The sequence below is a fragment of the Carassius auratus genome, chromosome 21 (assembly GCF_003368295.1).
Source record: "Carassius auratus strain Wakin chromosome 21, ASM336829v1, whole genome shotgun sequence".
Lineage (NCBI taxonomy): Eukaryota > Metazoa > Chordata > Actinopteri > Cypriniformes > Cyprinidae > Carassius > Carassius auratus.
Genome location: NC_039263.1, coordinates 24,746,969 through 24,758,486, shown reverse-complemented (window position 1 = coordinate 24,758,486; position 11,518 = coordinate 24,746,969). Strand labels below are relative to the sequence as shown.

Sequence of the window (11,518 nt, the reverse complement as noted above, 5' to 3'; positions counted from 1 at the left end):
ACGTCCATAACTGCATCATCTACACAAGCCATTGTGCTTGTCTCAGTTACCTTCTGTGTCGTTGCCCACAATGCTTCAGTGACAAGACTTTGAAATACCAAACAGGGAAAACAAAAGGCATGACTTGCATCGCGTCCAGCTCCGTCCAAGCTTCTTTGGTTCTTCTTGTTTTGAACGCCTTGTGAAAGTTTTTTTTTGTAAAGATAAAATCACATTTCTCTGAAGAGATACTGCACTGCATCCTTCAAATGGTCCAATCACATGACGCCAAAATACATAAAAACAAAATGTATTCACTAAGATCAAATGTGGGAGGGTCTGAGGACAATCTGGAACAAGCCTTTTATAGCTCAGCCTCAAGACACATGCTTTTTAAAAAGTTTACAGACACCAATTGTTCGGCGCCCCTGACACACATAAAAAGATTTAATTTTTAATAGGTGCTAACATGACTACCATTCGATTAATCGATGCATAAATAATGATGATGAATAAATAATGCAATTTCAGAATTATTTTGAAATGTATATTTAAGGGAAAAATCCAAGATGGCGGCGCGTCCACACGCAGCGACTTCTCTCTGTCCCGACAGAACGGTGTTTTCGTGTTTTTTGCACGTTGTCGTCGCGTCTACCTGTCTGTAAGCGCAAATACAGTCGCTAGTTTCTGCTAGATGTCGGCAGAACCGCATTTTTACAGTTAAACTCCACGCAAGCGGAACAGCTGCGGGATCTCGATCTGCTACGGAGGCCTTCACCATCATCGACCCCCACTACTGCATCTCGCCTGCAGCGGAGGCGCCACAAGCGGCATGAGAGGAAGCAGAAGAGGGGGAAGCGCGGAGGTATCTGGGCTAGGCTAACGGCTAACCCACACAAGCCATCTGTCCCCACCATCGTACTGGCTAACGTACGCTCGTTGGACAATAAACTGGACTACATTCGCTTACTACGCTCAACTCAGAGGACTGTAAGAGACTGTTGTGTTTTTGTGTTCACGGAAACATGGCTCAGCAACAGCATTCCAGATGGCGCTATTCAGCTCAACCAGCTGACGTGCTATCGAGCGGACAGAGCTCTCGTCGCGGGAGGAAAAACCCGCGGCGGCGGGCTTTGTGTTTACATCAATGACGCGTGGTGCCGCGATACTGTTGTGATCAGCAAACACTGCTCAACCCTGGTGGAGTTTATGATTATTAAGTGCCGGCCGTTCTATCTGCCGAGGGAATATACTGCTATACTGCTCATTTCAGTGTACATTCCCCCATTCAACATCACCAGCAACAGGAACGACGCACTTAATGAACTGTACCAACACATCAGTGAGCAGCAGACAGCACACCCGGATGCTTTTCTCATCATAGCTGGGGATTTCAACCATGCTGACCTTAAGAGTGTGTTTCCAAAAATACACCAGCACATCAACTTTCCAACACGAGGTAATAATATTTTGGACTTTGTTTACACCACACAGAGAGGAGCTTACAAAGCCCTCCCCCTCCCCCACCTCGGAACCTCAGATCACATCACTGTTATGCTAATGCCTGCATACAGACCGCTCATTAAAGTCGCCAAACCAGTTTACAAACAGATTAAAGTGTGGCCAGAAGGATCATCAGAGATTCTTCAGGACTGCTTCAACACAACTGACTGGGACATGTTTAAACAGGCTGCCACATGCAATAACACCACTGACCTCCAGGAGTACTCAGAGACTGTTACTGCCTACATCAATAAGTGTATTGATGATGTAACGATCACAAAAACTATCACTGTCCGGGCCAACCAGAAGCCATGGATGACGGGGGAGGTCTACAGACTCCTGAAGACACGGAATGCTGCCTTCAGGGCTGGAGATGAGGTGGGCCTGAGAACAGCTAGGGCCAACCTGTCCCGTGGCATCAGAGAGGCTAAGAGGCAGCACTCCAGGAGGATAGCTCATCAATTCAGCGACAGCAGAGACACTAGGAACCTGTGGCAGGGGATACAGACCATTACGGACTACAAGCCCCCACCACGGACCTGTGACAACAACATCTCTCTGCTGAACGAGCTGAACACCTTCTTCGCTCGCTTTGAGCAACAAAACAGCACCACTGCACAGAAGACTCCACCTCCTCCCGGCGACCAGGTGATGACGCTGACCCCAGACAGCGTGAGGAGATCCTTCAGCAGGATCAATGCCCGCAAAGCTCCGGGTCCTGACAACATCCCTGGGCGTGTACTGAAAGACTGTGCAGCAGAACTCACTGATGTCTTCACAGACATTTTTAACATCTCACTGAGTCAGGCTGTTGTTCACACATGCTTTAAAACTACCACAATCATCCCAGTCCCAAAGAAGCCATCTCCATCCTGCTTCAATGACTACCGTCCTGTTGCACTTACCTCCATCCTCATGAAGTGCTTTGAACGGCTAGTCATGCACCACATCAAGTCTGCCCCCCCCCCCCTCCCTGGACCCCTTCCAGTTTGCATATCGGTCCAACCGGTCGACCGATGATGCCATCTCCACTGCCGTCCACTCAGCACTCACCCATCTGGAAAAAAGGACTCTTATGTCAGAATGCTGTTCATAGACTTCAGTTCAGCATTCAACACAATCATCCCTCAACAGCTCATCTACAAGCTGAGTCAGCTGGGGCTCAACACTTCGCTGTGCAACTGGCTGTTGGACTTTCTGACTGGAAGACCTCAGGCAGTACGGGTCGGCAGCAACACATCCAGCACCATCACACTGAACACTGGGGCCCCCCAAGGATGTGTGCTGAGCCCCCTTCTCTTCACTCTGCTGACCCATGACTGCACACCGTCACACAGCTCCAACCTCTTTATTAAGTTTGCAGATGACACGACTGTGGTGGGTCTCATTAGCAACAAAGATGAGACAAACCACAGGAGTGAGGTGAGCCGCCTGGCCAAGTGGTGCAGTGACAACAATCTCTCCCTGAATGTGGAGAAGACAAAGGAGATTGTTGTAGACTTCAGGAGAGCGCACACTTAGCATGCTCCTCTGACCATCAATGGTGCGACTGTGGAGAGAGTGAGCAGCACCAAGTTCCTGGGCGTGCACATCCCCTGGACTGAAAACACTGCAGCACTAGCCAAGAAATCACAACAGCGTCTCTACTTCCTCCGCAAACTGAGAAGAGCCAAAGCCCCACCCCCCATCATGTACACCTTCTACAGAGGCACCATCGAGAGCATCCTGTCGAGCTGCATCACTGTGTGGTATGGTGCCTGCAACGCGTCCTGCCGAAAGACTCTACAACGCATAGTGAGAGCAGCTGAGAAGATCATTGGTGTCTCTCTCCCCTCCCTCCAGGACATTTATGGAACATGTCTCACCCGCAAAGCCCTCTGCATCACAGGTGATCCCACCCATCACACAGCTTTTTCAGCCTGCTACCATCAGGGAGGAGACTGCGGAGTCTCCAGGCCAGGACCAGCAGACTGAAGGACAGCTTCATCCACCAGGCTGTCAGGAAGCTGAACTCCCTCCCGAACCTGCCCCCCCTCCCCTCTTCTTCCCCAGGCACCACTGAACTATGACCCCCCCCCCCACACACTAATTATATGATGACATGCACGAGTCACTTGTGCAGCATTGGTCTTCTCACTCACCGCTCACTACCTCATTTGGCATGGAACCACCTCATCAGTCAGTTAAATAACTGCTCTTGGTCACTTGTCACTTTAATCAGACTTAAGATATTTTTAATAAGTGATTTTTTTGCACTAAAAAATCTTTAACTGCACTGTTGTTCACTTCATTGATTTGCACTATATCTGTCATTTACCTTGCGCTGCTTTATTTAACTTTATTTTTAACTTTTATTTTTATTATTTGTCTTTTTTATAATTCCCTTATTGTATAATTGTATCTACATTTTATATTTGATCTAGTTATTTTTTTAGGCTTTAATGTTAATGTTATCTGTATGCACCGGGGTCTGAGAGTAACGCAATTTCGATTCTCTGTATGTATGTACTGTACATGTGGAAATTGACAATAAAGCAGACTTGAACTTGAACTAAATGTATCTTCCCAGGCTAACTTAAACCAGCGGCCACTGCTTGTAAGTGATGGATATGAACATTAACTGCTCACTTAGACAACTTTGGGCAATGCTTTTTCTTATGAGTCCGTAGATTACATGATGTGGCAAAACTCTTCCCACATGAAGAGCACTGGTAGGGCTTCTCTCCAGTATGAACTCTCTCGTGAATTTTCCAGCCTTCTAAGCGAGTGAAACTCTTTCCACAGTGTGAGCACTTGTACGGTTTCTCTCCAGTGTGAATCCTCTGGTGTTTTTTTTAAACTGTTAGATGTAAGAAAGGTCTTTCCACAGTCAAAGCACATATGAGATCTCACTCCACTATGAATACTCTCGTGCACTTGTAAAGTTGTTAGTAGTGTAAAACTCTTTCCACAATGAGAGCAAACATGAGGCTTCACACCAGCATGACTATTAAGATGTTGTCTCATGCTCCACGCAGAAGCAAATGTTTTATCACACTGATCACAGCTGAATGATTTCACTCCAGTGTGACAGAACTGATGTTTTCTCAGAAACATTTTGGATACAAAACTCTTTCCGCACTGAGTGCATGTGAAGGGTTTTTCTCCAGTGTGAATTCTCATGTGCTCATTTAGGTATCCTTTATCAACAAAACTCTTTCCACACTGAGTGCATGTATAAAGCGTCTGTCCAGTGTGAACTCTCATGTGCATTTGTAGTTTTGATTTATATTTGTAACTCTTTCCGCACTGAGTGCATGTGAAGGGTTTTTCTCCACTGTGAACTCGCAGGTGCCTATTTAGGCATCCTTTATTACCAAAGCTCTTTTCACACTGAGTGCATGCATAAGGCCTCTCCCCAGTGTGAACTCTCAGGTGTATTTGTAGTTTTGATTTAAGTTTGAAACTCTTTCCACACTCGGAGCAGCTGAAAGACCCTTTGACTTCAATTATTTGAGTTTGGTTTTGCACAAAACTCTTTTCATTCTGTAAAATGGTGGTGTCTTCAGCTTTGTTTATGAAATGATGAGGTGTTGGAAACTGATGCTGTTTGTCTTCATTTGCTTCCACTGACTCTGAAATAAAATAATAAATTCCCAAAATTCAATAAAAGCAACACAAATGAGAAAAAATAAATATACTTCAGCCTCAATTTGTTTACTATTGAGTCTACTAATATTTAGTTTTAAATGTATTGTTTTCATCTTAATGTTCCTCATCAGTCATTAAAGAGAATGAAGGAAAACACAACCTGTTTGTTCCTCTGTATCTTCATCTTTAATTCTGAAGGTTTCTTCCTCAAACTCCATCTTTCCAACAGTATTTTAGTATTATCCTGGAGTAATTCCTCCTGCTTGCTTCTTCTTCAGCTGTGGAAGACAGGAATATTCCCTAGTATTTAAACTCTCATGAGCTGCTTCAATGAAGGTGTCAATTAAGCTCTTTTAACAGATAAAGCTGAAAGAATATTGTTGAGGGTTGATTGCTTGTGTTACAGACTTTTGCATAATATTTTAAAAGTAAACAGATGAGTTAAAAACGTCTCAGGTTACTTATTCCCTAATCAGGGAAACATGGTTACATGAGACACGGCGTACTCTAGGGGTCGCTATGGGGAATGTCTCGTCATGATCAGTGTCTGAAGCATACATTGAAAAACACCAACAACATGTTGATTGGGCAAAAGCCTATTACGTCACTACCGGTGCGACTATAGTATAGATAGGCACCAGGAGAACACGTCATTTACTTATTCGTTTGAAGCTTGCGTCCGAAGCATGGCAAGAAACAGAGGACACAGTGTCTCGTTCCCTACTCAGGGAACCATGGTTACATAAGTAACCTAAAACGTTCCCTTTCAAGGGAACTTCAGATTGGACCTCTAGTGGTCACTATGGGGAACAGTATGCCCACACCACCATGCTAAGGGGAGTGCAGACCAGAACCATGGACAGCAGCAGGGGCTGCCACTTGCTCTTGCATTAGCTTGCTGAAGGAACTGTCCCTAGTAGCAACACCCTATTTATATAGGTATCCTGAGGATACGGAGATGGAGCAGGAACCAAGCTATAACCAACTCAAAGAAAGGGAATGAAGCTGAGCGAGTAACCCTTACCATACAGGATTTCAGAAAATAAGCGTGCACTTACCACTTATGTTGATTTCAGAAAGTACACAGAGCTTAACGTGTGTACTTAAAGCTTCCTAAGCATCGCAGTAGGTGCCTAACCCAACGGGACAGGCAAGCTCAAATACAACCCTCTAAGGCGAGGGGAGCACTGCCAGAGACAGCTTTACACAAGAAGGTACTTGCAAATGTTACCTATACTTCCCGCTCGATGTGTCAGCGAGAGGGGATATTCAGGTGACAAGGAAGCCCCTCAGGGCGACCTTGCCGGACATCCAGGAAATTTTGCAGTTCCGTGCTGGGGGCCTGATAATCAAGAAGGCTCCAGCAGAAGCCTACGACCTGGCCACATGAAGCCGGAACCAGGGCTATCATACTGGCTGGTGAAGTATGGATGAGTAAAGTAACACTGCAAGTCAAGGGTTCTAAATCCAGCCAAGGTGGTGCTCACAGAGGACCTACCTTAGAAAGGACAGAAACCCACACGTCCCAGAAATACTGCAAAGAAATCTCACACAAGGATTATACACATAACCATGCAGCACATTACTAATATAATATAATATAATATAATATATATATATATGCACAGGAGCACCGCTCAAGCAGTGACCCAGACAAGCCTCCAGGCCGGACCATCAGTAAGGTGGCTACTATGAAGTCATAGAACCAACAAAACATAATAGGTCAAGCATAGGAAACTAATGCAGGAAGTTCCTACCTAACCTCGGTCAGGTGGAGAGATGGTGGTTACAGGGGAATTACAAAGGGAAAGATAAGGCAGATGTTAAACCCCAGAATGAAAAATCACTCTATTCCAGAAAGCGCTGATGCCTCTTCTGGATCATATCTCTTATCTTGCCACCTCCTTTTGACCCACTATTCCTCCTACCAGCAGGCAGGGGAGGGGAGCGAGCCGTGACACTATCCTTCTGTGCCCATTTCTGATCTTCAGATCGAGAAGGGCCAGGACCCACCGGGGTTGTACGGGCTATGACCTGGACCTTCATGGAACGAAGGATTTGAAGGCTGCTGAGCACGCCTTTGCCTCCCTGAACTTCTCAACCACTGTCTCAACAGAAATTTCCCGTCAGACACTTTCCATGTTCTCAACGCACAGCATGCATTCCCGCAGGAGAACATGCTCCGCTCACTCACTACATTGCCAAAGAAATAGTAGTCTCGCAAATGCATAACAATTGCCGCGTTTCCAACAAAATTTCCCGGAACATCTGTACCAGGAACTTTTTCCCCCCAGGAACTTTATTTTGTTTAACCACTAAAGAGACATCAGAGCCAGCAGCGAATGTCAGAAGATCTAGCCGAGGTGAGGCTGCTCTCGCCGGATACATGATCACTGAGATCCCGATGATCACGTGGAGCTGACCGTTTCTGACCTCTTTGAAACACATTTTTAAAACTACATTTCATGACATAATAACAGTAATATTTTGAAAATAATCCAAATAAATGGAGGTCGAAATCACAATGCTGCGTGACCTCAACTAATCAGCGTATTTAGTGCCCAAGTCCAGCCCTCAAAAGTTCCAGAACTTTGAAAAAGTCCTACCTTGCCAGCAGGGACTTTCTGAGGGGCATTTTTTTAACTGGGACTTTATTTAGTTCCTGGTTCCTGCGGTGGAAACACACCAATGCCGCGTTTCGACTGAAATTCACCGGAACATTTGTACCAAGAACTTTTTTCCCCAGGAACTTCCCCCCCCCAAGACCTGTTGCTTCCTGCGTTTCCACCACAGTGTAAAGTACTGGGAAGATTAGGCAAATAGACTGGTGACGTAGGTCTGCACGCATTTCTCAATACAAAGTTACGCTGATTTTGGACGTGCATCCTCCTCGGTAGTTCAGACTTTGCACATTCGACTCGGGAGTGTTATGTCCGTTATGATTCACGTCCGGTAAATCTGCAAACAGCAGTGAACTTAAGGCCGGAGACACACTGACTGCTTGGCATTTCTGCTGCGTCAGTTGCATGGCGGCTGCTTCGCTTTTTCTGTGTCTTTACACACCAGAAGCGGCGCTGGCGTGCTGCTGCTGCTGTAGGGGACATAGAGGGAGACCGCCGACAGACCAGGCTCGTCTTCATGACAACAATATAAACTTTTTTTTTTTTTTTACACACCTACACCTACGCCTACTGACAAATTACACCGTCAACAGTATTGACGGCAAAATAGACTATGTTTGACAGGTGCAATATTTGAAAATCGATGATTATTTATTTTTTAAATTACATTTACATCTGAATTTGTGTCAACCTATAGATTTTCAAACATCAAAATGTCATGCATCAATATATATTTGTGTACAAAATGACATTTTATTTTGCCTGGAAATGCTTCCAACACACTTGCGTGTCGCGTGAAAAATAGGCGTCGGTTCTATTTCTAGCATGCACGCGTTTTCCGCGCGTCTCACACAGGCAGTCTGCAAGCTCTAACCTGTTAACATGGGAGCCGAATTAAAAACGGACACGCCACGCAGCTGAGACGCTTGCGCCACGCATCCAGTGTCTCGCCGGCCTTAACTTCAGTCAGCTCGCCTTGACTACTGCTATTTTCCTCACTGTACATTTACAATAAAACAAAATAGGATATCAAATACCATTGACTCCTTTCGTTTTCATTTAAACATAATAACAGCTGCAGAAATGTACTTAGTTCAGGGAAATGTATATACAGCCATTACAATGAAACAAAATATTATATAAATTTGCCTTTTTTATTTTCAGGTCTAGCCGAGGTGAGGCTGCTCACAGCGGATACATAAGCACTGAACTCCCGCTGATCTCGTGGAGCTCACCCTCTCCGGGATTGGCGAAACACATTTTTAAATAGGTGCTGTCTTTTTAAATAAACCACAGATTTGAGTTTTAAACAACTACATTCTCGCCTGAAATACTTTTAAAATTACATTTCATGACACAATAACACTAATATTTTGAAAATGATCCGAATAAATGGTGGTTGAACTCAACCAATGCTGCGTGAACTCAACCAATCAGGATGTTTAGCGCCCAAGTCCCACCCCCAAAAGTCGCCAGCAGGGACTTTCTGAGGTGCATTTTTTTACCCGAAACTTTATTTAGTTCCTGGTTCCTGCGGTGGAAACAGACCAAATACCAGGCCAAAGTCCCTAGTTCCTGGGTAAAGTTCCTGCGGTGGAAACGGGGCGCAAGTACCAGCCCAAAGTCCCTAGTTCCTGGGTAAAGTTCCTGTGGTGGAAACACGTCTAATGAGCGCAGCAGAGCGCATCCAACTCCCTCGAAAGCTAAACACTTGCGCTTGCTCTTAAATACACACACACACCACAGTATGTGAGCTGTGTGAACTGCAGGTATCAGAGCAAAGCCTCTGGCGAGAAACATGCACTCCTAAACGCTATACATTTCAAACTAAACAATGAAGATGAAGAAAAGAATGACGTGTTCTCTTTATACTTCAGTCACACCAGTAGTGACGTCAGGGGCTGTGGCTGGCTAACATGTTGTTGGCATTTTTCAATGCAGCTTCAGAAACGGACAACGATAAGGCATTCTCACAGATCAGTGGGCATTCCCTATAGCGTCCCCTAGAGGACGCAGTGCCTCGTTCCCTTGAAAGGGAAACAATGTTTTGAAAACAAAACTAGAACATCTAGAACATTACTACAGTATGTGCTATGTGTTAATAATTTATATAAAAATCCATTCAATGATATAACCCATAATCTTTAAGCGCTGTGATGGAAGAAACCAGCCATTAACAGTCTTACGATTCATGAGCATCAACTACAATGATTTGAATGTTATTTTTAAAATGGACATAAAACAAATAATAATTAAGGATTCATTTATGACTGCTGAGAAGCGTTTTAGATTCACTAAAACAAACCAGTTTGTTTTATTTTTGTAGCCTAGTCAGTAGTCAAATTTATGACTACAAAAGTAGTTAGATTTAGTTATATCCTCTAAATAATCAACTGAATGTACTCACTGTCTGATAAACAGCAGGTTTAGAGTCGTTTTAATAAACTCACGTGGTTAAAAAGAAAACAAATGGCGACATCTAGAGGAATATACATTAGATATGTATTATACCTTTATTATTATTAGCGTTTTCTTCTGTGGACGTCCGCTATATTGAAACGGTCAAAGCAGGTCTGTGAACACTTTAGAGCGAGTATTTCTTCAACCCTAGTTATACCGAAGACTTTAGGGATTTTGGTTAATATAAATGTATAAATATCTATTTCTGCAATAGACTTCAGTAGTTCATTTTGCTAAACACAAGACGCTGAAGCCATCAGCTAACTTGACAATTAAAAGACAATATAGTTTAAAAACCGATAATGTTGAGTTAATACATATACACAACAACAACAACAACAAATTAACACATTCTTACCTGTGAAAGTTTCTTCAATTTATTCAAGGAATTAAATCTCTGCAGTTTACAACCAGAGGCATCACAATGTTGTTTCTTCTTCTTCTTCGTCTTCTTTTTTCTAAGAGTTGCGGCAGACTCGACGCATCAAAGGCTACTACTGCCCTCCTCAGGCCATCTGAAGAACTCCTCCTAGAGGTTAAATGCTCTCAGAAAGTCCAGTGAAGTGTAAACATTTTATAACAGATTTTATTGTTTTATGTTCCTTGTTATTAAGAATTTATTCAAGAGATAAAAGATAAAGATGAAACTCCAGCTTCCGACAGCTCAGAAAACATTATGATTGTTGTAGTTCTAGGAATAACACACTCCGTTATTACATGGTCCAGTTTCCACTTCACCAAATAAGCATCTGCTTTCCGAATCCTTTCCAACAATTGCAATAGACCATAATTCTGTGCACAATGCCCCAACCGTAACCTGGTAATCACCACACAATCCCTCCTCTCTAAATTATTTAGAGTTCTTTAGTGTTGGCTGTTTTGCAAAATAATACCTGCCTTTATTCCTGGAAATAAAATAATGACAAATGTCTTTGAAACAAAAAGCACATTTAATTGCACTGAAAATTGAAAAAATAATTAATTGAATTAACAGTGCTTGAATTTTAAGGCTTGCATTTTTAGGGCTGCAGTTTAGGCATTTTTGCAATTTTTGGCACATTTTATTTGACTTTAAAAATTCTAGTCATTCGTTCACAAAAACTGATTTGCATAAATGGAGCAAGTGGTAAGCAGAAGTTATTATCAGGGCCAGTAAGTAAGCCTATATGAGGAAACGCTGATTGTGTTTGTTTAATTCAACATCTTCGCTGTTACTCGTTTCAATTCTATTTTACCCAACGCTAATATACAGAACTAATATTCCATTAAGAGTTGTAATGGGTTTCCCTCATACATCACACTCCAGGATTCCCCAACAGTGCTCA

At 43.5% G+C, this 11,518-nt stretch overlaps 1 pseudogene; it reads right to left on the bottom strand.

Moving 5' to 3' along the window:
• Positions 1–3,920: 3,920 nt before the first annotated feature.
• Positions 3,921–11,401, bottom strand: LOC113039080 (gastrula zinc finger protein XlCGF8.2DB-like; annotated as a pseudogene).
• Between the last annotated feature and the right edge of the window lie 117 nt (positions 11,402–11,518).